The sequence below is a fragment of the Mauremys mutica genome, chromosome 2 (genome assembly GCF_020497125.1).
Source record: "Mauremys mutica isolate MM-2020 ecotype Southern chromosome 2, ASM2049712v1, whole genome shotgun sequence".
NCBI classification, from domain to species: Eukaryota; Metazoa; Chordata; order Testudines; family Geoemydidae; genus Mauremys; species Mauremys mutica.
Window position 1 is genome coordinate 143,069,769 of NC_059073.1, and position 25,723 is coordinate 143,095,491.

The 25,723-nt window shown below is 49.0% G+C and overlaps 1 long non-coding RNA gene across 2 annotated transcripts in view; it reads left to right on the top strand.

The window, feature by feature from the left end:
* LOC123363767 overlaps positions 1-25,723 on the top strand; it is a 45,673-nt gene that overhangs the window by 18,164 nt on the left and 1,786 nt on the right. Inside the window, exons 2-4 of one of the 2 annotated variants that reach the window (XR_006576889.1) lie at positions 10,882-11,157; positions 13,131-13,288; positions 14,071-14,341. This is a non-coding gene — a long non-coding RNA (uncharacterized LOC123363767). Of the gene's footprint in view, positions 1-10,881; positions 11,158-13,130; positions 13,289-14,070; positions 14,342-25,723 lie in introns of those variants that run through there. The other variant, XR_006576888.1, reaches the window with a different exon arrangement.

The following is a 25,723-nucleotide window of genomic DNA, read 5'->3' on the forward strand; positions in this document are numbered from 1 at the left end:
GATCGGTAATAGTAAGGAAATAAGATATGCATGCCTAGCCCAGGTAAACTTATCTGATTCTGCTTCCTTTGTTATCTTGTTAAGTTCTCGCCCTTTTATCTGTATAAATAAGATCGTTTGTGTCTTGCATGGTGCTCACATTATCTGGGTGTTATTAGCAGAGCGCTGTGCTAATAAAACAGAGTGGTCTGACAAACTGTGAGTCCTGAGTCTAACTTTGACAATTTAATGGAGCTAGGCAGAGCTATGCCAGCTGACCTGAGGATGAGATTTTTAATTACATGAGAGGAGCTTACATTTCAGGGGAAGGATGGTCCAGTGGTTAGCGCGAGAGCAGAGATCTGTGTTAAAATCCTTGTTGTGCCACAGGCTTCTTGATTGTCCTTAGCCTCTCTGTGCCTCTGTTCCCCATGTGTAAAAAAGGGGTAATAACACTGCCCTGCCTCAGAGGGGTGTTATGAGGAAAGTGCATTAAAGATTGTGAGTAATGGGGGTGGTATAAATACCTCAGATTTCCACCCCCATCTTAGCTCTGTCCCTTTCCCATGTGCTTTACAATAGGGTTTTTTAACTGCTTGCTCAGGCAGGATACAGAGTTGTTACAAGCTCATCACCAAGGTTATACAGAAAGGTCACATAAGCAGAGCGAGAGGGCAGAGATGGAAGCAATGGCTGAGTGTTCCAAGCCTCAGGAGCAAAGGAGGAATCCCTGGGACTGCGAGTTCAAATTCTACCATTTAGCTCTTCAGCTTTTCAGGGGGGTGACTAAGACACACAGTAAACAGCATAGAACTCATTTTATCATTTGTCTTTTGTTGCTCCTAGAGATTCCAGGCTGGTCGGGGCTCATTGTGCTAGATACTGTACAAATGTTTTAGTCCCCCCACTACAGAAAGGATGTGGACAAATTGGAGAGAGTCCAGCGGAGGGCAATGAAAATGATCAGGGGGCTGGGGCACATGACTTACGAGGAGAGGCTGAGGGAACTGGGCTTGTTTACTCTGCAGAAGAGAAGAGTGAGGGGGGATTTGATAGCAGCCTTCAACTACCTGAAGGGGGGTTCCAAAGAGGACGGAGCTCGGCTGTTCTCAGTGGTGGCAGATGACAGAACAAGGAGTAATGGTCTCAAGTTGCAGTGTGGGAGGTCTAGGTTGGATATTAGGAAACACTATTTCACTAGGAGGGTGGTGAAGCACTGGAACGGGTTCCCTAGGGAGGTGGTGGAATCTCCATCCTTAGAGGTTTTTAAGGCCCTGCTTGACAAAGCCCTGGCTGGGATGATTTAGTTGGGGATTGGTCCTGCTTTGAGCAAGGGGTTGGACTAGATACCTCCTGAGGTCCCTTCCAACCCTAATCTTCTATGATTCTATGTATCGTAAAAACAGTCCACGCCCCAGAGAGTTTACAGTCTTCAGAACAAGATGCAGTAGGTGGGTGAAAGAAATAATTGGAGATCAACAGTAATGTGAACGTGTTTTGCCTTCATGCTTTTGTGTGTGTGTTTCGTTTCATTTCATTTTGATCAGCGGCAGGGTCGTTTACAGACCTTAAATATCAAGGTCCTGTCTGCTCTGCCTCAGTCAGTGCATGTGACGTGGCCCCATTTCATAAGCAGGGGGGTTGATCTGGTGTCCTTGCCAGGAATGTCCCCTCCCTCACTGTGTTGTTCCACAGGTCAGTTGCTACCCTCCACCCCAGAGGAGGCTACGTTCCGGTAGCACTGTGCATGTGTGTGCCGTTTGTAATGGGCGTTGGGGTCTTTCCGGTCAAAAGGCCATGTTGAAATGTGGAATATGGTCGGTGGAGTTATGGGGGCAGATTCTCATGCCCAAAGAGCCCAGCCCCCCAATGTGCACAGCACTTTTGAAAAATATGGCCACTTATTTTGATGCCTACATGGGAGCTGAGCTCTTGCAAATCTGCCCTGCAAGGGGAGACGGGACAGAGTGTAGTTCGTAAAAGAAAACAGCTTTATTGCATATTGTCACCGTCAGGGGCGACTCTAGGTATTTTGATGCCCCTAAGCACGGCAGGCAGGCTGCCTTCGGCGGTTTGCCTGCGGGAGGTCCCCGGTCCCGCGGATTTGGCGGCACGCCTGCGGGAGGTCCGCCAAAGCCACGGGACCAGCAGACCCTCCGCAGGCGTGCCGCCGATGGCAACCTGCATGCCGCCCTTGCGGCGACCGGCAGAGCACCCCCAGTGGCTTGCTGCCTCAGGCATGCGCTTGGCGTGCTGGTGCCTGGAGCTGCCCCTGGTCACCGTAAACTAAGCTGAGAATCTGAGGCAGGAGGAATGAGGATCCCTGGGCAGCTAGTGTGCAGCTGTGCCCAAATTTTACCCTGTCCCTTTAACAAGCTCCAGCGCTCCGAGAAGGAGCTAGAAACTCGGCTGGGCTTTGCACTCCCACTTCACTGAGAAGGGAAGAAGATATTTTTTGCTATGTCACATATTCTCCAGTTTTTTCCATGGCTTTCTTATTGCAGGAGCTTTGAATTCTTCACTGCAGCCTCTGTTATCCACAGCCCCGTTCCCCCAAGCCCCTAGTGTTCTGAAACAGGTTGATATCCCCTGTTGTCTGTCAGTTCCACTGTGACCACTTTTGATTCTCCGGAATTATTCTGCATCCCTGGTGGTGGTCGGATAGTTGGTTACGCACGCTGTGTAAACAGGATGAGGGTGTGATGATGCAGGTGAACCAAGCAAGTAGGAATTCGCTTAGCTACTCATCACAATCGTGGGATGCACTAATGGAATAAATCCCGTCCCCAGCAATCAGCCCAAACAGCTAGCAATGGGCGCTGTGGATCTTAGTAGGACCAAGTAGGGAAGGGATCCAACCCATGTAGTTGCTCTGCTTCTCCAGCCTTATGCTTGGAGTAGCTTCCACCACCCCTCTGCAGGGGTTGCTAGCCGATGCAGATCCAAAGAGCTGCTGGGCAGCCAAGCACTTTGCACCTTGCATGGGTTTCTAAAATCTTGCTTCCTCTCCCTTGATCTGCTGACGGTGTCCTCTGCAGCGGGGTCAGATACTGAATAATAGTTTAATGGCTCTAATGCCAATGATTTCTAGGTCCCTCTGATTCTACTGTCCTTTGCAGCAGTGTAACTCTGCCAACTTCAAAGGAGTTAATCCAGCTTGACAGCGATGCAACTGAAATCAGAACCAGGCTCACAAGAGCTTAAAACAGCCACTCAAGTCCCATGAAATCCAAGCAAACTGTCGACTTGTGGAATTCGCTGCTGCATGAGGTCATTGATACAAATACTAGGGCTGGATTTTTAAAGGGCTGGATAATGTTATGGCCACTAATAACACAGGGCTTGATCCTGACAGGTGCTGAGCACCCCCCACCCCACCGAAGTGAACGGAGCTACCACCAGCGTAACTGAGAACAGAAGTTGGTTGAGAGGCCCTATTCGAGAGCTTTGGAGCCAGCCTCAGCTCTCAGTTACAGGGATATGATGGAATAAGCCTGGTTACTCCCGACTGACACCAGTGCAACATCGAGCAGAATCCAGCCGGTGCCTCCCTATTTTTAGACATGTTTACATGCTTTTCGGAGTCGGATTCCAACATCCTTGTTCAACTCTTGGAGTACAATGGGGACTCAAGCATGCGTTTGGATGCCTCTTGGAGCTGCATCCGGATAACGTTATGGCCACTTATAACACAGGGCTTGACCTCTGGAAATCAGACCTGCCATATTTGGGGCCTGATTCATCCCTAGTTTTACGCTGCCATTGTTTCAAACCCCCCTTACGCTCTCAAATCACACACACACACACACACACACACACACATTGCAGGGCCCTTGGTGGTGCTTCGATCTCTCCTTTTCTCTGCCTGTGACATGCAACTGTTGAGTTTCCTGAAGACTGAAATGCTTCATGGTGTAGCCGCTCTGCTACAACAGCGTTTAGGCTGGGCAGAGAGGCTACAACCCCTCTGCAAGGGGCAATAGCCGATGCAGATCCAAATTGCTGCTGGGCATCCTAGCACTTTCCCCTTTGCATGGGCTTCCAAAATCTTGCTTTCTCCTCTTGATCAGCTGAAATGTTTGGCCTGTGCTATACAGGAGGTCCAATTAGATGGTCTGGTGGTTTCTCCTGGCTTAAACGCTATGGAGCTATGAAAATCAGTGGTGTGCTCCTTGTGTGTAACAGGAGGAATGCCATGGTGAATCCAGCCCTGTGTATATTCCTTGGCCTGCTGCTTGGCCATTGCTACAGTGGGCTGCTTCCAGCCTGCCATGGCTCTGCACAATGAGGCTTGGCCTTTGCCTGCCTTGGGCAGCCCTGGGTCCCGTTGTCCCACCCACGAAGCATCCTCGTGTAATGCTGTGTGACCCATTCGGATGCAACCCCGAAAGACGCCAGGTCACAGAGTCATCAATGCAACGTGATGGCTCACGGATCCCCATGGAGATTTGGACACCCAGGGGCTTCAAGATCACGCTGGTAAAATGGGGACCATCCCACACATGCTGGGATGGGCGGGGAGGGGGGGGCGCGTCTCTCTCAGGAGTTGTGCTAGTGTCCGCATTAAGCACAGGTCATTGCTCAGAGCAGGATCCAAGCCCATCCCAGTCCCCAGCATAGGGTGCAGAGGAGGGTGCAGCAGCGTACCCCATGGCTTTTCTCTGTTCACGGGTCCCATGGGGAATGGGGTATACGTTAGAGTCCTCCTCAAGCTGGTGGGACTTACACAGGGGCCAGGCAGGGCCTTCACCAGCCCCAGCATATGGGAAACACAAAGGGAGCTGAGAGTCAACTCCTCCATCCCTGCTCCGAGCACAGAAATGGGAAAAAAAACCTGAGATTTGGGCCCAATCGCTCTGCAGAAGCCTTATTCTGAAACAGGGCCTCTCTGGCTGTAGCCCCGAACCCTCCTCTAAACTCTGCTCCATAGAGATCCTGAGCCTAGTGTTCACGCCTCGCTAACCTGCCGTAGCAGAAGGACAAGAGCTGGGATGGCATGGTGCAGGGTGTTTATGTGACTGTCGAAGTGAGGGGGGGGGGCCGTGCACAAAGAATTTTTAGCAGCTGAGGCGCGCATGCAGCCCGAGCCCAGCGTCCCTGCCCGAGATATGCCTGGCATCTGGGAGTCAGCATTCTGCTGGCTTTATTGACATTTGAAAGCCTACCTCCCACTTCACTTCAGCCTCCCAGCCAAGCGCAGCCAGGGGAAACCCAAGCGGACGTCTGCCAGTGAAGTCATTCTGGGCGCACAGGCTAGGAATGCGGCTCAGTAATTGTGGAGGGTGAACTCATGAGAAAGGCGCGTGTTCAAAACCTGATCCCTTCAGTAGCTGTGCGGGTTTGCAGTTAACAAAAAGCGAGCTCTTTTTTCCACTGGTATAAACCAGGCGCGGCTCAATGGGGCTGCACAGGTGCAAGTGAGATGAGAATCAGACCCCATGTGTTACTTTTCCAGGGGGCCAGATTCTACACTCCCCTTGGTGTAAATCCAGAGTAGCTCCATCTATGGGTGTGTCTATAGCTTTGATCTAGATCAAGTAAAAACAGCAGTGAAGTTGCAGCAACACAGGCTACCTGCTCGAGTACAGACCTCTGGTCCTAAGCAGGCTTGTTCAGCCTGTGCTATTGGTACCCAAACGAGCTCAATCAAAGCTAGTCTACACATGCTGTGGTCTCACCTCTGATTGCAGTGTGGACAGACCCTCCATCAATGGAATTAGTTACACTAGTGTCAGATGGATGCAGCGGGGATCAGAACCAGGCCCAGAGACAACTTCATGACCCTGGGTTGCTTCTCCACCGCCTTGCACGTTGTGTTGTCATTTTCACTGGAGCCAGGTTGCTGCACATGGCTCACATTCTGATTGGGTAGCAGCGTGTACTCACTTGCCAAATTCTCACGGCTGCTGTGTGCTGCAAAGCGGAGGTTGGCTGGAGTGGAGAATCCTGCCTGAGGTGTGAGGCATTGGCGAATTGGGCCCAGTGCCATGTGTCTTAGAGGTCAACCAGAGCTGGGAAGTTCGGATCTGGGTTCTGCTCCAAACCCACACACCCTGCAATCGTATAGGTCCCTTAGAGAAATGCCCCTAGATGAGATCAAAAAGCTTTCACCGGACATCATGAACTTGCTGAATGCACTGGGGAGAGAATAACCTTGGCACACAACATGGGTAGTGCTGGGCTGTCCCACGCTCCTTCCAGGACTGCGTCATGCTCCTTGAACGCCTTCCGAGGGATTGACTCGCGCATTCCGTGTTTCCTTTTGATTCCTGCCGCCTCAGCCTCTGCTTTGGGCCACCCACTGCTACCACCCACCCTGACCTTCATGAGTTTGCCAGAGCTGTGAGGCGGAGGGCGAAGTCACTTGTCCTCTGCCTTTCAGCTGAAAGCTCCTTTTATTGACTGAGCGGGAGAGGGCAGTAAAAGAATTATGTAATCTAATAATGGGCTGGAGGAGACGGATTTGCTACCGATGCTGAGGCCAACATAGTGGGAACTGTAAGGATATGTCTGCTCTGGCACTGAGTCTCAGCATCCAGCCTCGCAGGACTCCAGCTGCAGGGCTAAAAACTAGCCATGTAGGCGTTCGGGCTCCAGGACTCTCCCCCATGTGGGGCCTCCGAGCCCATGCTCCAGCCTGTGCCCAAACGTCTATGCTGCAGTTTTATACAGTCAGCTGACCTGGGCCAGCCGCGGCCGCACTGTGGGTCTTTTACTGCCCCTGCTAGGGGAGGAGAGGGGGTGGGGGTGCAGTTCCAGGCCTTGCTCCAGTCCCTTGCAGCTCCAGCTAGACCATTCTAAACCATGCCTGCATTTTACTAATGCAGGGCCCGATCCTGCAAACATGTCCTCATGGGCCTGGGGCCTGATCCTCAGCTGGTGTAAATCAGTATCGCTCTATTGACTCCCAGTAGAGCTACAGTGATTTACACCAGATAGGGATCTGCTGATCCTGTTAGCCCTGCCTTTGGCTTTGTGCCTTCTGTCCTACAGACACGGTGGCCTGGAACATCCTCTCACACCCCAGGCACCAGCCAGTCTCCTCCTTCTCCATTAAACCCATTCCAGCAATTAAGCTTTCTCTCCCTCCTTCGCTATGGGAAACAATCCTTCCTGTGCAGAGAACCAGTGCAAAGATCTATGTGCCACGTAAGTGGTGCCTAAAACTCCTGCTGGCCCGCAGGGTTTAACTTCACTAGCATCTGCATCTTCCCATACACATCCATCTGATCTATCGAATTTGCACTGCACTCATCACTGTGTTATCTATGCACCTATCAGCTGTTCTCCCGTGCGCTGCACACTATATCCCAGCCTACGTCTTCTACGTGCAGCGCTCGGCGTAGGTCCAGAAAGTGGACGAATATAACTAGACCTGGAAAAGTGCCTTCAGTGGAAGGGTCTATGCTCTTTTGTTCTCTTCTTCCTCCTTTCTAATCTGCCGCCGCCTGAGAACACCACCAAGCAGCATCCTCGGTCTGCAAAGCCCTGGGATTAGCATGCCCCGAGGATGTTGTGGTGGTGTGAACAGTGTGATGGAATAGGTCCAGCCTCTTCCCATGTAAGGCCAGGGCCGCTGGGGCATGAGGATCTGCAGACAGAGTAGATTTGCAGGATGCTAATGGGGCCACCTCATTGCACTAAATTTAGGCATGGTAGCTCCTGTCTATATGATCAGAATGAAATGCCAGAGTGTAACCAGAGCTGTGCCGTTCAAGGGCCACTCCTACCCTGAGCGGATAAACATTCGGCTCCGCTTTTCACTGTCATAGGCTTGTTGCGGCTGTCAGCAGCCAACATGACACTCTCTCATTCTTGTAAAGGTATTCTTCAGGCTGTCTACAGCCAGATCTGGCTGCGCTCTATTTCCAGCGACGCATGGAATATGTGTATCCCTTGTGGTTTCATAGCAGGCAACTCTCCGGAGGTTGCAAAAACGTATTAGCATAGGCACTGGATAATTGCTTGCGCTGACCTGCTCCTGACTAACTAGATGCCCCAGCAAAAGTTATTTTGGTGACAGGCCTCATCCCTGTTTTTTCCCTCATCCTTTCTTTTCTCGTCTCCACACCCCCTATGGTTTTCTTTACTTTCGATGGTGTGTTACAATTTTTTTGTTGCTTTTAATGCAAGCCTGTTTTTATTATTCACTGTATTTTGGGGGTGCAAATCCCTCCTCTGCAGAAAGCTGGCACCAGTTAAGCCCACGCACAAGGGCTTCAGGGGTGCACAAGCCTTGTGCTGTCTCCCTGCGTAGGGATTAATTTAATGCCCATGGAAGTTAGGCACCTAAATATCTTGGAGGATCTGGGCCTTAGTGCCTAGGAATACAAAGCAGATGAAGGACAGATTTTTATCCCCATTTTACAGATGGGAACAGAGGAACAGAGAGATGAACAGTCCTGATTTTCATACGTGCTCTGCCCCCAGGGGTTCCCATTTTTAAATTAGGGCCCAACGTGACTTGGCCAAAGTCACCCTGGGGGTCTGTGGGTACGTCTACACTGCAGAAACAGTGTTCATGAGTCTCAGAGCCCGGCTCAACTGACGCAGGCTCATGGGGCTCACGTTATGGGGCTGAAAATAGCAGTGTAGATGTTTGGGCTTGGGCTGGAGCCCAAGCTCTGACCCCTTCCCCCTGCTGTGTAGCTCAAGCCCAGTCGATTGACCCGGCCTCGGAGAGTGTTTTTTTGCAGTGTAGACAGAGACAAGTTCTCCTGAGTCCCTGTCTAGTGCCTTGTCCCGAGACTGTCCTTCCGTTCTGGACTTCAGTGGAGTTATGCCCTATTTACACCAGTGTAACTGAGAGCCAGATTTGATCCTGGTACATTTTATCATTGTTTCCTAGATTCATTTTGGACCCGATCCTGTCCCCTTTGCCTGCTACACTTTGAATAGTCCGTGTGTGGTGCAGCTGGGACATTGCCTGATGGAAACATGTCCCCAAACCCTCACTCTGTACTTGCCAAGGCAGAATTCTCATTTCTCAGCACATCTTTGGCTCCTGGAAAAATAATAATCGGAGGAACTGGTCCTAATTCTGATCTCCTTGACCCAGGTGTAAATGGGGAGTGACTCTGGAAATCAAAGCAGTTCTCAGGAGTACTTAATCCTCCCCTGGCGTGGGGGTGAGGGTGGACGAGATGGCCTCTAGGGGTCCCATCCAGCCTTGATTCTATATTTGCGTCACAGCAGGGTGAGAGGAGAAGCTGGTGTGGTGAGAGAATTTCTCCAGAGTTTTCCCTGGGTTATCAGTGCTTTCAAGCTGGGGTGTTCAAAGGAGCATCCAGAGACAGGTGCCCAATTCCCTGTGGCCCCTTAGACAGTCCCAGCCTAAAATGTAATAGAATCCCAGTGAGGAAAAGAGGGGGTGGGGGAACACTGGTCCAGCAAGGGCACAAGCATCTTCCCTCCCCTTAAAGTCGGTGGGAGAGGAGAGAACCTCAAAGGTATTTAGGTTCCTAACATCAGTGGAAGTTGCCCCTCTTCCATTGAAGTTAGGAGGCTAAATATCTTGAGGATCCAGGCCTCAGAAGCTTGCACAGGATTGAGCCATGTTACTGAAATATGTTGGCACCCAGCATCCTCTTTGGCAGGGGCCATTAACAGCACAGTCTATTTCAAGCAGCAGCCCCAGCCTAATGGGGATTTTGCCTGACAGCCTCATTAAGCCTGAGTCGCTGTATTGTAGGGGCTGTTTTGTCCAGAGGCCTGGAAGCAACAGCCCCCTTTGCAAATTCTCCCTTGCTGGCAGGTCACCACGCTCCATTACTATGGTGACGCTCCATTAGGCCCGACAAAGTACGTGCAGCCTTATCGTCTCCATGCTGTGGGAAAGGCCCTAATTGAGTCTCGGGGTCCTGCCCCCTATTGAAATCGAAGCCGTGAGTTTGCAAAGGGGGGAGTTACTGACACCAAAAACCTGCAGAGGCTCTGGGCAAGCCCAAGCACAAGGAAACTTGATTTACTTGAAACCACCCCGGGGTGGCAGCAGATTGCTTGGCGGTGAATGTCTAATGTGAGGTGGTGGGTGAGGTAAATTCATGCCCCCCAGCTATCCCTGGAGCTTGCAGAGTGAGTGGGTGAAAGGCACATGGCATCCCAAGGGCTGGATCCAGCTGAAGGAGATGCCTTTAAACTAGGTAGCACGTATGTGCCAGTTCCACCATGCAGCCAGAACGAGTGGCCACCCGGGGCAGCAGAACGTCGCAGTTACTGGTTTGCCTCTAGGCCAATGGACGGAACCCCTTGAACCAGGCTCAAATAAGTTAGAAATAAGTCCCAGGATTTCAGAGCCCAACCCATCCCAGTGCTTGGGGGTGTTTGGATCTGGGGTTGGTGACCCTCAGCAGCTCACTATAGAGAGAAAAGCCAGGTGCATTTGAATCTAGATCCAGGGTTGGAGTCTGAAATTTCCCCAGAGTTCGGGGGGCGGGGCTAGGGTCCGTGTTGTACTAGTTACAGCTGGGAAGAGTCAGTTGGAGTCACATGGAGCTACATTGAGTTACATCGGCTGAGGATCTGGTTCTAGCTACAGGAGCATCGAAGGGATCCAAATGTATGAGTGGGGGATTGTCTTAAAATCCAGTCATAGCCTACACATAGCAACGCCCGCCCCTCTCAGAGGTGCCACCACTGCCCAAAGACATTTTGAGCTGCTTTCCATTCCCCCAGCCTCTCTCCAGCCTCGCCCAGTGGGTGTTGACAACTCTCATAAAGTTGGTGGATTTTTCTTCAAGCCCCACCTCAGCTTTCCTTTAAAAAAAAAAAACTGCAGAAGAAAACTGGAAAACATGCACCCTAAAGGCGCATAATGCAGAAGGCAAATAAAAAAGACACTCCCCGTGGTTGTTTTTTTAAACTCATGATTTTTAATCCTTATGATTTTTTTTTTATTATTAGTTTGAAGGCGGTATCTCCTGATCTTTGAGGTTGGGAATACTACCTCTTTGCAGTGGAAGAGGAGACGCCAGTTGCAATACTTCAGGCCTTTATGGCTCAGAGGAGCACATCTCTGCAAAGACCTCCCACCACCCCTGTCACCACATGAGCTTGACCTAAATTCTGCACCAAGGTTCCTGATATTTCAGTACTCCAGCACAACAGATGGCAAATTCTACAGCAACTTCAGCTACGTTACAGTTCCTGGCTCTGCTACTGGCCTGCTGGTGACCTTGGGTAAGTCACTTCATCTCTCTGTGCCTCAGTTTCCCATTTGTAAAATGGGGCTAATGATATTGATTCCTTGGTAAAGTGCTAAAAGATCTACGGTGAAGAGCATCGTATAAGAGCTAGGTATTATTACAGACTGGGATGGTTTTACTGAATTAAATAGGACTGCGACAAATACAATCAATGCAGTGCTCCTTGCATTATTTAATTTGATATTAAATTGAATGCATCCTTAAATTCTTCCTTCTCAAGGCGGTATATAAATTAGCACATTTCCAACAGTTGACAAGAAGCTGTGAGTATCAGCAGAGGGAAAATTACTTTTTCTAGTGACCCAGCCACTCCCAGTCTTGCACTGGCCTCATTAGCACTACAAAAGTAATCAACTCTTGAGAATAGGCCACTTCCACCTTAATTGAATTGACCTCATTAGTACTGGCTCCCCCCCACCCCCTTGGAAAGGCAACTCCCATCTTTTCATACATATATATATATACTGCTTATTGTATTTTTTACTCCATGCATCTGATGAAGTGGGTTTTAGCCCATGAAAGCTTATGCCCAAATAAATGTGTTTGTCTCCAAGGTGCCACAAGAAAGCCCAATGAGTTGAGAGAGGGTGGGGACAGGCAGGGCTGGCTTTAGGCCGATTCCCCCGAATCGGGCCCCGCACCCAGCCAGAGCGCGGCAAGCCCATGGCCCCACTCCCCGGGCCAGAGCGTGGCAAGCCCCGCGGCCCCGCTACCCCAGCCAGAGCACCGGGCAGAGAGCTGCAAGCCCATGGCCCCGCTCCTCCTGCCAGAGTGTGGTAAACCCCATGGCCCTGCTACCCTGGCTGGAGCCCAGCAACCCCGCGACCCGCTTCCCCAGCGGAGCGTGGCAAGCCTTGCAGCCCCGCTCCCCCACCCGGAGCACCAGCCCGACCACTGCAATCCCTGCGGCCCCCCCTTCCCTGGCCGGAGCGCTGCAAGCCCCACGCCCCCAGCCGGAGCGCGGCAATCCAAAGTGCTGCTGAAGACTCGGGCCCCGCACTTGCTAAAGCCAGCCCTGGGGACAGGTACTTTTAGCTTCTGGTGTGGGCCCTGTTTAAGGGTCCTAGACACCATTTGATCCTTCCTCTCTCCACGGTATAATAAAAGAGCTAATTTAGACTCAAAGGAAAGTCTTGTTACATCCCACAGAGCTGTGTTAAGTGGTGGGCCCTGAAGACATCTTGATGAGTGACTGGCTGGCAGAGAGGTGAGGCAAGCGGCCAGCAAGGTGGCTGGCGGAGAAGGCCTGTCATAGGTTTCACCCCCACTCTGAACTTTAGGGTACAGATGTGGGGGACCTGCATGAGAACCCCTAAGCTTAATTACCAGCTTAGATCTGGTTGCTGCCACCACCCAAATTGTTTAAAACAGCTGTTTATGAGTCATTTGAGAAACTCTGTCTTCCCCCCAAAAATCTTTCCCTCCCAAGTACTGTCACCCTTCCCTGGGTACCTTGAGAGACTTCTCCACCAATTTTCTGGTGAACACTGATCCAAACCCCTTGGATCTTAAAACAAGGAACAAATCAATCAAGTTTTTAAAAAGAAGACTTTTAATTAAGGAAAAGGAGTAAAAGAAATACCTCTGAGAGATTAGCATACAAGCTACTCTCACACACAACAGATTCAAAACACAGAGAATGTTCCCCTGGGCAAAACCTTAGTTACACAAAAGAAAACCCAATTTGATTATCCCTCTAATGCAAAAAGACAAAGTCACAAAAGGAAATAAACATAAATTAGCTTATTCCTTCTTTAATACTCACTACCCTGATAGGAGTCTGATTCCTGGATCTTTTCTTTCCAGCACACAACTTAATGAACTGACTGAACAAAGGACTCTTCCCTCCTTCCTGGGTGAACCATTTTGTCCCCCCTTTGGTTCCTCTGGTCAGGTGTCAGCTAGGCTAGGTGAACTTCTTAACCCTTTACTGCCTGTTTATGATAGGGCCTGAGCAGAGCCCCGCAGAGAGGAGCCGCAATCACGTGGCGGGGCGATGAGCAAGTGCTTGAGCAGCAGAGCGTGTAAGGTGCCTCCAGGGTGGGAGGTGAACTCTGCGGATGAACCTCTGAACTCTGGTGCTGCATTGGCCAAGGACAGCAACTGTGAGTGGGGTGCAGAGAAGGGACGGGCACGTTAAAGGGACTTTGGGGTTATTAGACTTAAGGACCTGAGGGGAAAAGGACACTGCCCAATTTATTTTGGGATGGGTCTTTTGCTCATGATTTATGTTTTTGATCCCTTTTTGCAGTGTTTTACCAAATTAATGCTGAGTTACTTCCCTCCTGTTGTTACAAGTTTTTGCTACACTCAGATTCTGTGTTTGAGAAAGGGGAAGTATTGCCTCTTAGAGGCGCCATGGGGATGGTGTGTAATTGTCCCAGGTCACTGGGTGGGAGCTTGAGACGGTTTTGTGTTTTATTGGTGAAAAGGAACCCCTAGATACTGAACCTGGCCTTTGTTGCTGCTGGCTCCACCTGGCAGAAGGGTCACATAAGGAAGTTTACAGCTCATCTGCAAATTCCAATGGATTTCACCCCAAGTCTTTTGTCTTGAAGTCAATGGCAAAACTCCCGTTGACTTCAGAGGGGATAGGCTTTTAGTATCAGGATTTTGGTTAGGCAGTAGCAGCTCATACTTTTAAATGGAAAAGTCCTGGGTTCAAACTCTCATGATGACCCACCCATAAATAAGCCAGGTGCAGAATTCAGTGAATGTTTGCTCTTTGCATGGAGACATCTGGTGACTTTTGAATGCTTTGACTTGGATGGGGCTAGAACTGAGGGGATTATACATCTCCACAAGGTGCTGGTGGTAAATCACTTGGATGATGGTGATGATGATCATACCCTTGTCGCTCCTACATAACACCCGTCTTTCCATGCAGCCCCAACATCCAGCTACCTGAACCGTTCAGGAAGCAACGTGCAAAGCTAGTCCAACCAGTCTGAAGAAACCAACATCTGTAAATCTATTCCTGGAGAAATGGCTGGATTCCAAGTTTAGGTGGCTACCACGCCTCCCAACCTGGCTGTTCCCCTGCCTGATTTGCCTGCAGCCTGCCAGAAAGTCTTGGCTTCGGCTCTCTCCTGAGTTAGGAAGTGAGGAATACTTCAGGATCTAGTGTGACGGGATGCCAGGAAGATCCAGGCTTCTAATTGTGGTTGAGCCACTAATTGTTCGTGACCTTGTGGGAGTTACTTCCCCACCTTGTGTATCAGTTAAACTAACTAGAAAAGTGGGTAAGAAGCAGGGAGCCTCACTGGGAGCTGCATCCAAGCTCTTCTTCCCGTGGGGAGAAATAAATTACAGGCATGCCCTGTATGATGTAATCTTCACATTCCTCTCTTCACAATCTCACTTACCAGCCTGCAGATTCTGCCCTGTGTCTCGGATAAGTGGAGATGCCAAACTTCTAGGTCTTAGGTTCTGCAAGCTCAGTCCCCACACTTTCTTTTAACGGGCACTACCGCTCATCAGGAGAGCAGCTTGAGGGTGATAACGAGCAGAGATTGGTCATCCATGGATGAGTGTTAGCCAATGGTTTGCAGACAGAAAAGGAGGTTTGTTCTGATGAGTAGCACTGGAACCATCTCATTGGAGATTGCAAGTGACACCCATGTGATTTAGGTATTCACAGGCCTGATTTTCCGAGGTGCTGAGTTCCAGCAGTTCCTACGGGCCCCAGTTGTGGTTGGAGGTGGTCTCCCCCTTGCAAGTGCGACCTCAGGCATACAGCTTCTAGACTCAGTCATCAGAAGACTCAGAGCTTCCCTGCTCAAATTGAAAGCCAGAGAGATGCTTAAGGGTCAGATCTCACCAAATATCCAAGTCCAACGGAGGCAATCTCCCACCGCAGAGTGCTGGGATGCATCTATCCTAACCACCAGCAACTGAGGGCTTTATAAATGTGCACAGGCCACAGCTGGGTTGTTAAGCCCGGAGTTGAGTACAAGAAACTCAGCAGTCCAATTATAGCTTGTTCTTGTGGTGGGAAGCCATCACCTTCAGCAGTGTGAGGGGATATCAGCTTGCATGGTGCATTCAATCTTTGGCCTTGCTGTTGAGTTTTCCTATGGCAAGCAAGCAGCAATTAGCACCATATATGATTTGTGTGTGTGTGATTGTGGATGCATGTGTGACCCACATGCATGCATTGCAGTAATTAATTATAATAATTAGAGCAAATAATTAAGCAATCAATTTGCAAACACCTAGAAGTTAATGAGGTGATAAATAAGTGTCAGCATGGATTTGTCGAGAACAAATCATGTCAAACCAACCTGATAGCTTTCTTTGACAGGGTAACAAGCCTTGTGGATAGGGGGGAAGGGGTAGATGTGGTATATCTTGACTTTGGTAAGGTTTTTGATACTGTCTCACATGACCTTCTTATAAACAAACTAGAGAAATGCAACCTAGATGGAGCTACTATAAGGTGGGTGCAAAACTGGTTGGAAAATCATTCCCAGAGAGGAGGTAACAGTGGTTCACAGTCATGCTGGAAGGGCATAACGCAGGGATCAGTTCTGGGGTCCGGTTCTGTTCAATATCTTCATCAGTGATTTAGATAATGGCACAGAGGGTACACTTATAAAGTTTGCAGACGATACCAAGCTGGGAAGGGATGCAAGTGCTTTGGAGGATAGGATTAAAATTCAAAATGATCTGGACAAACTGGAGAAATGGTCTGAAGTAAATAGGATGAAATTCAATAAAGACAAATGCAAAGTACTCCACTTAGGAAGGAACAATCAGTTGCACACATACAAAATGGGAAATGACTGCCTAGGAATGAGTATTGCGGAAAGGGATCTGGGGGTCAGAGTGGATCACAAGCTAAATATGAGTCAACAGTGTAACGCTGTTGCAAACAAAACAATCATCATTCTTAGATGTATTAGCAGGAGTATTGTAAGCAAGACACGAGAATTAATTCTTCCGTTCTACTCTGCGCTGATTAGGCCTCAACTGAAGTATTGTGTCCAGTTCTGGGTGCCACATTCCAGGAAAGATGTGGACAAATTGGAGAAAGTCCATAGAAGAGCAACAAAAATGATTAAATGTCTAGAAAATATGACCTATGAGGGAAAATTGAAAAAATTGGGTTTGTTTAGTCTGGAGAAGAGAAGACTGAGAGGGGGCATGATAACAGTTTTCAAGTACATAAAAGCTTGTTACAAGGAGGAGGGAGAAAAATTTTCTTCTTAACCTCTGAGGACAGAGAAAGAAGCAATGGGCTTAAATTGCAGTAAGGGCGGTTAGGTTGGACATTAGGAAAAACTTCCTAACTGTCAGAGACGTTAAGCACTGGATAAATTGCCTAGGGAGGTTTTGGAATCTCAATTATTGGGGATTTTTAAGAGCAGGTTGGACAAACAGCTGTCAGGAATGGTCTAGATAATATTTAGTCCTGCCTTGAGTGCAGGGGACCGGACTAGATGACCTCCTTTCCAGCTCCATGAGTCTGTTATTCTAATAAGGGAAGAAGCAGTGGGGGAAGGATATATGGAGGAGGGCTTGTATTAGGGGACTCTGTGCTAAAGATGGGTGGGATGATTCTGCTGGATGGACCAGACTCAGCCAGAAATTGGGTGTGATGGGTACGAGGTGTGTTCATTAGCTCATTGAAGCAACATGGGTGATTTCCATTGTGGGCAAGCAGCCTGGCAGGACACACCCAGGATCACTCTTTGAGAGTGGAGCCAATGGGAACTCAAGGGGAGGAGGAGGGTTTTGTAAATAGGCAGAGCAAGAGCAATGCTGGAGAACTCAGCTGTGGAGCAATGCAAAGACCAGGAAGGCCTGCTGTAAGGTTGTATTCCAGAGACTTTGCCACTTTGATGGACGTAGACTGTGGGATCCTCCCTCCCCCCATTAGAGAAGAGGATTACAATTGCTGCAGGCTGTGCAAACTACAGCTTGCATTGCAGAGACTCAAAGGGAGCTTGAAGGACTGTGGGGCTATCCCTTGTTTCCCAGACTACAAGGAGCTGGCGTGCCCTGGCCTAGAGACAGTTTGGCCACCATTCCCCAGAGACCAGGAAGGTTAAATCCTCCCAGGGAAGGGCCCCGAGGAAGTGTAAGTGTGTGCACATATGTATATTTTGCATTTGAACTTGTGAGAGAAACAAGGGCTAAAACTTGTGGAAACGCCCCTGAAAGTGTTGTTTTTAAAAGAGTCATTTTGGAGAATATTCACAATTGCTTCATGGGTTATAAGAAAACTCTTACATATCAGATATAGGTAGTTATATTTAGCAAGTGTTCTCCTTTAGAGATTTTGTCACTCTCCTATCAGAAATTTCACTCGGTATAATATCTATCTATCGGTCGATCTACCTATCTATCTGAAAGTCCTGAAAATAACAAACTCTGCAGTCTCTAGCACAGCAGAAAGGTAAACAGAGGTATAGGAAGGGGAAAGAAATACAGTTATTAGTATTTTGCTTTCTCCAAGCCCATTACAGCTGTAGTATTGCCAACCCCAACCATCCAAATGTCATGAGTCAGGTTCCCTAAAATCAGGAGATTTTTAGAAAATAATAACTGTTGGAGATTTTGATTTGCCTTTTAGTGTGAGCCTTTTAGGATTCACGTTGTCAAGCTTTTCTCATCCAACCCAATGGCTAGAAACTTCCTTTTTGTTTTAAATGAAAGCTGATGGGCTCATGTAATCACAGGACTCCAGTAGCTGGGGGCTTTAAAAAATACCCCAAATGCCTAACGTCATGAGATTTGGCAAAGTGCTCAGCTGGGTTTATCTCTCATGGCCCAATCATCAGGGCTGTCTATCAAGGCATTTTTGCCACGTTCATTACTGTGGAATTTGCCTTGCTGGCTTTTAGGTCTCTAGCAGACTGGACAAATTTGAACCGTTGCTTGATAGGCAAAAGGTTCTGTAACCAATTACCAACCCCTGGAGGTGTCTGGTTCTCCATCTCTCTTAGATTTCCTTGGTTCATATAAAGATTTAAATTGTTTATGCCTGAAGCTTCTAAGTGTGACTCTCCTTACCCCTTTCCTGCAGAAAGTCTTGCCTCTGGTACCGGACTGACGCTTGACTGATTGCTCCACGTTAAAGAAATAGAAGCCCCTTTGCTTGAATAAGTCAGAAGAGTAGACTAAGCATTTGGGAATATACTACAGGTTACAGCCCGTGCGTTATGGATCGGGGATGGCCTGGGTGACTTTAGTAGGCCATTTACATCTCCAATTTCAGTAATTTTATGACGTGGACCTCTTAAATGTCAAAATATGTCATAGCTTCTTCAAGGCAAAAGTCATAGCAGCCTGTGCTAGGGTGGTTTTGGCACTATGCAGCTAGTAACATATTCTACAGGAAAACTACTAGTTTGGCCAAGTTATGGTAGACCAAGCATGCTCTGCTTGGCTTCCATAACCTCTGTGTAATGTCATGGACAGTTCGGCTCCAGGCAGATCCAGGATGAACTGCAGAAACCACATTACTGGAACCAGTGGGACGTGCCTTGAAGGCACTGGAGCAGCAGGGCCGCCCGGCGGGGGGGCAAGTGGGGCAATTTGCCCCGGACCCCACAGGGGCCCCCAGGAGAATATAGTATTGCAACTTTTTTTATGAAAGGGGCCCCCAAAATTGCTTTGCCCCAGGCCCCCTGAATCCTCTGGGTGGCCCTGTGGAGCAGACAGGAAGCGTGTACGATGCATGCCCCATTTGCAGCTAGCCTGTAGGTCACTCAGGCTGGAATCTTGCCTGGGCGATGCATGCCCCATTTGCAGCTAGCCTGTAGGTCACTCAGGCTGGAATCTTGCCTGGGCATCTGCTGCAGAGGTATTTCAAGCTTGAGGATATGGGCTGGAGGAGGAAGTAGGAGTGGTTACGTGCCACTTACAGTTGGATTGGGTTAGGCAGCAGAGTGCTGTTGGTCAGGGGAATAACAGCATGCTTGCCACTTTTAATACTGTGTATTTATTTAAGTGGGTGTCCAGCAGGCTGTGGTTACATTGGGTGGGTTTTTTATTTTTATTTTTTTTGTCTTACATGGAATTACTGTGATGAAATACTAGTTACTTAGCAATTTTCTAACCTCATGCCTTTCTGGGGAAAGTTGTAATGGGTTCAGGTTTGGAGACAGAGCTGGGTAGATACTTCAAAACCCATTTCTGTGACTATTTGCTTGATTTAAAACAAAATCACCTTATTTTGGGCTGTTTGGATGCATTGTTGGTGCCTGAAATTCACTCCCTATGCAGAGAATTAGCACAAGATCTGTGTATTACTTAAGACCCTTGGTCTAAAGGGTTAGGTGGGACGTCAGTGTTAGACAGACGTCATGTTATGCAAAGTGGATTTCACCCTCCATGAATATTTTGGTGACTGAGGTCACTGGCAGGAGTGGCTGGTGGAAACTGCAAATTTTAAGCAAATATTAAAGAGTTTGCAGTAAATATTCCTGTTGGAAACCTGATGCTTAGACTTATGCTCATCTGGCCAAGGAATGGAATGGTACCAATGCCAGGAGATCTGTGTCCCCCATCAGAACCAACCAGCTTGGGTTCAATTTTGGATATCCAGCACTTGCAATGGACTGTTAAGAATAAGCTGCAGACCAAGAATCTATTCATCAAAATTACTCACCATCGACCACTGGGCATTTGGCTTAATTATACAGCCCCCTGAGAGGCTAGTGTGCTCATCTAGAGAGTAATGAAGAAGGTTTCTAAAGATATAACTCTGTTTGCCTTGTGTTGAGTCGCTCACCTCCTCAGCAGGATGTCTGATATCTTGGGGACCTCACAGTCGCTTTGGTTCACAGGTCCAGAACTTCAGCCAGCGTAAATCAGCACTGAATTATTGACTTCACTGCAGCTACAGCCATTGAGGCATGGGGACTTCCCAGATATAACAGACAGAGCAGACTTCTGTTCATTCTGTTCACCTGGCAAACACCAGGCAGCAAGAATTCCGACCAGCCGCTCTTGGCAAGGGGCCCCTGCATGTTGTGAAGGAAGCAGGGCCAGCGCCCTCAGCTAAAATTCAACTGGCACAGTCCATTGAGAGGGCTCACCCGGGGGTGACACAGGTCATCGGCTATTTCCGGTCAGAGAGAGTGCTGCCGTGAGTGCCCTGGGGTCTCTGCTATTCCCATCTGCTCTGCAAGTGGACGGTTGGCATAACAGTAGCTTTCCCTAGGGTGACTTTTCACCCCGCCTGATAGGAGGCCATCAGGCAAGTGGTTCCAAGAGGGGTGGGGTCCCACTAGCCACACGATCCAGACATGCAGCTTTCTCTGGTGAGGATGGTTCCTCAGAATCCTGGTGGGTTTGGGATGAAGATAGAGAAGATCATTTCTGTGTCATATCACAGGGTTTACCTCAGTGTCTGTTGTTTATTATTATTTATGATTTGCCTTGCGGTAGCACTTAGGGTTGCCAACCCTCTAGGAATTAAAGATTAATCTTTAATTAAAGATTATGTCATGTGATGAAATCTCCAGGAATACGTCCAACCAAAATTGGCAATCCTAGTAGCACCTAGGAGCCCCGTTGTCATAATGTGGGCTTGGGCGGTCAGGCATAGTGGTTGGAGCAATGTTGGTCAGAGCCGGGGTCAGGAACCAGAGCCAAGTCCATCACTACAGCTTGCAGGGGAATCCACCTTGTTGCACAAACATTTCCTGGCACTCCTCCTGGGTTTAAATGGGGGCACCTTGACCAATCAGGGGCCAGGAGGAAAGCTGTCAGCCTGATCTTCTGAGGTGGTATTTATCTCCATAGGGTTTCTATAGTGATGCACATAGCCCTATCATGGCTGCCGGGTAGCGGCGTGGAGGCATTGGCCATCCTGCAGACCTGGGTTCTAATCCCTGCAGAGCCTCACACCCAGTCACGGACCAGACCCCATTGTGCTAGGTACTGTACGGACAGAAAATTCGGTGCTTAAGTAAAATCAGTTGCATGCGCAATAATGCCTGGAACCAAGGCCAAGTATGCTTGCATGCCAGTGGCTCCATGCTGGTGCTTATTCCTTAGCTGAGCCGAAAGGATCTCCTGGAAGTTTACAGCCTCCAGTTGTGATTCAGAAGGGCTGGTCGGAGAAAAAGCTCATACAAGTCCTTTCACTGAAGGGCCGTTGCTAGGGTGGGTGCAGAAGAGAGCAGAAAGGTACACGCCATCTGAGCCAAGTGGGAGAGGCACTGCAGAGAGGAGTGGCATGTCCCCGCCTGCTTGAAGATGCTTTCCAGCTGAGCTATCATCTTCCTTGCATATGTTTTGCTCTGCCACGGTGTTTACCCGCTCTAGTCTCGGCTGCCTACAAAGCTGCCAGAGGAATGAAGGGCTTAGCTGCAGGTTAAGGCAGAGGATTCCAGCTCAACCACATGGCAGCCTGCCCTTTGGCAGAGAGCTGTCAGTAGAAAGGAGCTGAAATGAGGCAGAAAAAAACGGGGACCCCTCTGTAAATGGGAGTTTCAGGTGCTCTGCGTGTCTTGGGATCATGGCTCCCCTAGGAAGGCTGAGTAATTTCTTGCATCTTCCCCCGAAGCGTCTGGTGCTGGCCAGGGTACAGGAATAGATGGACCTGATCCAGTCTGTCTGGCAGTTCCTGCATTATGGGAATTCCCTGCAAGCAGGGCCGGCTCCAGCTTTTTTGCCGCCCCAAGCAGCAAAGAGGAAAAAAAAAAAAAAAAAGCCGCAATCAGCGGCACTTCAGCGGCTGCTCTACTGTGCCGCTTCATTCTTCAGTGGCAATTCGAAGACCCAGACATGCTGCCCCTTTCCATTGGCCGCCCCAAGCACCTGCTTCCTGCGCTGGTGCCTGGAGCCGGCCCTGCCTGCAAGAGTAACTGTAGGCATGACCATAACTCAGGGCAGGATCAGTCACAAGAAGATACATCCTGCCCTGAATCGTCCGCAAGTGTAAAGAATTAAGTGGTTCTTCATGGTCCCATTGTGCTAGATACTGTTCCCATGTGTCCAGCTTGGCAAATGGTCTTTGTCAAGAGCTGCATTGAGCTCAGCTGTTTCAATTGGTGGGGCTGGTTGACAGCTTTTCCCTTTGGATTCTTTTTATGCAGATCTTGCCGTGTCACTCACATATCAAACGCACCCCAAAACTCAAAGCCAGGCTCGATCAACGTCTGCATCCTGCGACCAGAACAAGAGTCAAGCTACAGAAAGTCTTGAGGGCTCAAGGTTCTTTGGATCTGCAGTTTTAGTTTGGGGCCATGCCTAGATCTTCATATTGTTCATTGTTTCAAACTACTGATCTCTCCCCAGGGCCTGGGGGAGGGAGGTGGGCTGCTGAAAACTCAGCTGCAGGGCCAAGCAACCCCTTGTTCCCCAAGATTGCCAAACCTGGCACAAGTTGCAAATACAACTCACCCAGCTCCTGGTAAAGCTGGAACAAGAAACCGCCCCCTCCCGCTCCCTACAAAAGGTAAAACCCAAAAGGAAATAAAGCCCTGTGATGAGGCTTTCCCAAGTAGAGTGACCAGACGTCCTGATAATATATGGGGCTTTGTCTTATATACACAACTATACACCCGCCTACCCCCAAAAAAGAAGTGTCCTGATTTTTCACACTTGCTATCTGGTCACTCTTTTCCCAAGAGGGATGAAAGCAGCAGAACTGATGACAGACTGAGCTGAGCCATTTTTCTTAATCCAGGCTGAAATTCAGCAGCTTGTATATTTTGCTAGGATAACTTTCTGTGTAGTGCCCCCTGCTGGGAAAGACCGGCATATGAAAGCATGACTTATGCGGGTGCTCTGAAACTGAACCCCACATGCTGCCATTCATGATACACCAGCCCTGTCACTCAACTCCTAGAAAGTCTGAGGAGTTCCATATTGCGTGTTTAGACACACCAGGCTCCTTGTATGTAGGTTCTCATAAGGTCACCCATCACCCTAGTCCCTGATCATCTCTGTGGTATCTCACCACCTGACCCATCTTGCCCAGCATTGCTTTGGGCACAGGGACGTGCTTGGCACACCCATTGACCTGGTCAAAATAAGCATTCCAGTTCATGGGGCTGAGGGGCCTTCTGTAACCTTGACTGAATTTCTGTGGGTGGGTTTCATTACCCTGGAAATCGATGCTAATATTACATGTACTCTGATCCCTAGAGTGTCTGACTAATCGCACCACTGTGCCAGCAAGCTGGACTTTGACACAGTTCAGGACCCCAAACCGTGCACTTGCTTATGCAAATACACCACACCCAGCTCCCTGGTATACCTGCAGGGGCCCTGAATTCACCTATCATGTTGTGTTCTTCTTACTTGTGACTTCAAGCCAGTTTTCAGTGAGAGAAGGCACCTCTTACTGATTCAGGAACCCAAAGGTTCCAGGCACAGGTGGCTCACACCGATGTTACAAAATTGGCAGAAATTTTCATTGGGGTTGAAAAGCCTTATCTTGGCTGTACGCTAACAATTTCCTCAGCAAAGCTCTTTGCAAACTGTTCATTAATTCTCATGTATGGGGTACGGTTAAGTCACTGTTTTTGAGGCATGGAGGGGTTAAGGCCCAGATCCTCAAAGGGAGAGAAGCAACTAGTACCTTTGAGGATCTGGACCAAAGTCAGTAGAAGAACCAGAATAGAACCCTGGCCTCTAGACTCCTCTGATGCCCTGTTTTAACCATTAGACAGTGCTTCCTTCTCTGGATGAAATTAACGTGGCCATGGACTCTTGGGTCGGGGCCCTGGTTTTATCCCTTGCGTGTGGATGTGAGTATAAGCTGGCTGTGGTGCTCACCCCATGACCCAGCTATGTGAAAATGGGTTTACAAGTATAGACAAAGGATCTGAACAAGCCCCAGTTAGAGGAAACTTCCTTTGCAAATTCAGGCTGGGCTGGAGAGGAAAGGTTTCTAACTGTCAGCGCAGGGAGGTTCTGGGAAAGTCTCTAGGAGTTGTAGGGGCAAACAACTTAATTAGTTAGAGAGCAAGCTGGAAACTGAATGTGACTGTATGGCAGGGCTGCCTGCTTCTGATGATGGGGGGCTGGGCTTGGGAGCCCTAGGGTTCGCTTCCAGTTTATGTCTTAAAGCTCATGCTTCACTTTCAGGCGGCCGCCTGCTGGGTGACATGTTCTCCACCCCCACCCCCCCAAAATGTATTCTAGTTGGTTGTTTTTTGTCTCCTTCCTCTGAAGCATCCGGGCTGGGTACAGTGGGCCAGGGTGCTGAGGTTGAATTGAGCTTCCTCTCTCCCAGAGTCTAACTGATATATTTTCTTGCTACATTCTGATAACATCAGGTTAATGATTTACTTACACCAGGGCCCTGCATCTATTAACTCTGTTACTGCAGTAATTCTCTTAGCTGCAAGCCAGGAATCCTGCTGTTTCTTTCCAGAGATGATGATGAACAAAGTAATTCGTTTATGGGGGGGGAATATGTAGAGCAAAATTCATCCAAAAGTATTTGCTGGCTGTGGCTGACCTTCATGAAGGTCTTTGCAGGAGTCTTGGGAGATACAGAGCAAATGCTCAGTTGAGAAGAATTGTCAGTGGTATTCAGGCAATATTGGGGGAGTGTTTATTTTGTTTTAATAGAGCTAAGTCCAGCAGATTCCTACCACAGAAATTCATTGAGTCATGCTCAGTGGTGGAATGAAGAGGGGATTGATAATGCTGTGACTAATAATAGCATGTACAGTTAAGGGGCTAGTTTGTTTCTGGCTGGGGGCTGCTAAACTGGGAAGTGGCTGCAGCTGGGCCACGCCCCAATCAGGCCACAGCTGGCCTGTATAAAGAGGCTGGGAGCCACAGTCCCTCTCTGCCTGTAGAGGGGGAAAAGGGTTTGGCTGCAGGGAGCTAGAGACAGAAGGGTACTAGGGGTTGCAGGGGCAGCAGGTCCAAACCCAACCTTGCCAGTGATGAGTAGCCTGAGGCACTGGGTCTGGGAGGGATATGGAGGCTGGAAGAGTCTGCACCTCTACAGGCCTGTAGTCCAATCTCCTGCTTCAAGGCCCTGGGCTATCACCTGCATGCGTCCTCTTTGGCATATGGGCTGGGTGCCCTAGGAAAGTTTCTCTCTCTCCTTTGAAGCATTAGTGCAGTTCTGCAGAAAATTGCATCCAGTTTTGGTCCCCACACTATGGAAGGGATGTGGACAAATTGGGGAGAGTCCAGTGGAGGGCAAAGAAAATCTTTGTCCAAACTCTCAAGCTGCCTGTCTCCTGTGGTTTCATGCAAAGGCAAACAGCAGGGGGTAGCCTCAGGGCCTTCACTGTGACCCCTCCCCCCCCATTTTAGATTGTAGGGGAGGGGTGAATAAGCAAGGTGGTTCAAGGAGGGGCTTGGCCCCACTATCACTGGACAATGTCCATACCCACACCCAGGCTCCTGCTCTGACAATCACACTCCTTTCCCAACATCCACTGTAGTTATCTACTAATGGATTTAACCATAATATAAATAATTTCCAATGCCTATCAGGGATATCTTGAACTGGTATAAAATGCCTTTTATTAAGGCAAAGTTACACCTCAGGTCCTGTAGTCCAATCCCCAACTAAATCAACAGACATTGTATGTTACTTATGTAACGCA